Raw genomic sequence first — 2139 nt, forward strand, 5'->3', positions numbered from 1 at the left:
CCTCCCTCATGAACCCTTGATAATTTATAATCCCCCCCCCACATGTTTTACACCAACCGCTATCTCCTGTCACCCATTTGTCTGTTGTCCATCTCTCTAGGAAGGGATTAAATGTAGATCATTGTGATTGGTTCCCCAACCTTCCCCTTACCCTCCTGGTATCTCTATTTTCATTATTGGTCCTGAGGGGTTTATCTGTCCTGGATTCCCTGTGTTGTGGGCTCTTATCTGTAGCAGTGTACATGCTCTGGCTTACTCAGATTTGTAAGGTAGAATTGAGGCATTGGTAATGGGGGAGTGGGGAGCATTAAAGAACTAGAGGAAAGTTGAATGTTTCATCGGTGCTATATTGTGCCCTGACTAATTCATCTCTTCCTTGTGACCCTTCTTTAAGGGAATTTCCAATTGTTTAAAGATGGGTTTGGGGTCTCCACTCTGTGGCCCCTGCCCCCTCATTCACATAGAGTTGATTTTTTGTTCTGGGTCTTTGATGCATGATACCTAATCCCATCGACACCTCCATGATGCTTCTTCCGTGTGGGCTTTGTTACTTCTCAACTAGATGGCCGCTTGTTTATCTTCAAGCCTTTAAGACCTCAGACACTATATCTTTTGATAGCTGGGCACCATCAGCTTTCTTCACCGCATTTGCTTACACACCCATTTTGTCTTCAGCAATCCTGTTCGGAAGGTGAGCATCACAGGATGCAGGATTGTAAGAACAAAGTGTTCTTGCATTGAGGCAGTACTTGAGTCGAGGCCCAATGTTCATCTGCTACCTTAATACTTAACATATAAATATAAGTACATAGATCTATTTCCCTACCGTTATATATAAATATACTTACATACATACATGGCTGTATTTAGACATCTATAAATGTCCTTTGCCTCCTAGTTCTTTCCTTTATTTTCTTTTACTTTCCTCTTGTCCCACTATCATGTTCAGCCTTCATTTGGGTTTGAGTAATTCCTCTCAGTTACAATGCTCTTGATTAAGCCCCACCAGGCACCCCACACCCTCCTCGCCATCGATTTTTAGATCACTGGTTGTTCCCTTGTCCCTGGGTTGATTGACAACCCCCTTCCTTTCTCCCGCCCTTCCTCTCCCAGGTTCCCCACCCCCACCCTGCCCCGGAACTGTCAGTCCCATTGTTTTCTCCTCAGGATTGTTTATTCTGCATATCTTATCTACATAGACATGCAGAGACAGTAATAAGTGCAAAATCAAGACAAAGCCAGACAAAACAACAAAGGAAGACAAAACAAAACAACAACAACAACAACGACAAAAAAGGAAAATTCTATAAATAGTTCCAGGTCTGTTTGTTGACTTTTGGGGGTGTTTTGCAGTTGAGTCTGATGGGGTGCTATGCTCTGGGCCCAAAATCTATTTTTGGTATTCCCTGGGACTTCATTGCTTTGCTCCCCTTGCTGCTCTGTTGCACACCCTTAGTGTTTCGCCTCATTGTGATAGGGTCAGATTGGGCACTATTTATGCACTGTGTCTCCAGTGTTGTACACCTTAGCACTATGGTTCAGTGAGGGACGTCGTATCTCGTGGTGGATTCGGCCCTATGGTCCTCTTGTGCATTGGGTGCTCTGAGCTGGAATATCATCCTGGGTGCTTGGTGGGCCAGGATGTGTTCCACTCACTCTCCTTCCATCTTCGTTTGCTGCTGTGCGCTCTGATCAGACGTGTCCCTTCTCCCCAAGCTATAGCTTCAGTGCTGTCCTTTGAAGTGAACTCTTGGAGGGGCGGGGTTTGCTGTTTTTCGACCTGAGCGAAAGATGAGGCTTTCTACTCCCATAAAGATTTGTAGTCTTGGAAACCCACAGGGACAGTTCACCTCTGTCATAGATGGTCGCTATGGGTCAGGGGTCAGCGTCAACTCAATGGCCATTACTTTGGTTTTGGTTTTCCTCCTGAGTTATCTTTTCAGATTTCTGTGGGACTTTCCCCAGACCCCTCTCAGGACCTGGCTTTTCCTTTGAATGGCCCCTTGCGCTGGAAGCCTAGACATGCATGAGAAGGCTTCTGAATTTAAGGAAGCTCAGTGCCAAGCAAGACCTCAGCTCCAAATCTGCAGTGGGTTCTTCTTTTGCCCTTCCTATTACCTCTCTCTCTTTTTAAACCTA

This window comes from Echinops telfairi, unplaced genomic scaffold (assembly GCF_000313985.2).
Source record: "Echinops telfairi isolate 266 unplaced genomic scaffold, ASM31398v2 ScPeMD7_53;HRSCAF=182, whole genome shotgun sequence".
NCBI classification, from domain to species: domain Eukaryota; kingdom Metazoa; phylum Chordata; class Mammalia; order Afrosoricida; family Tenrecidae; genus Echinops; species Echinops telfairi.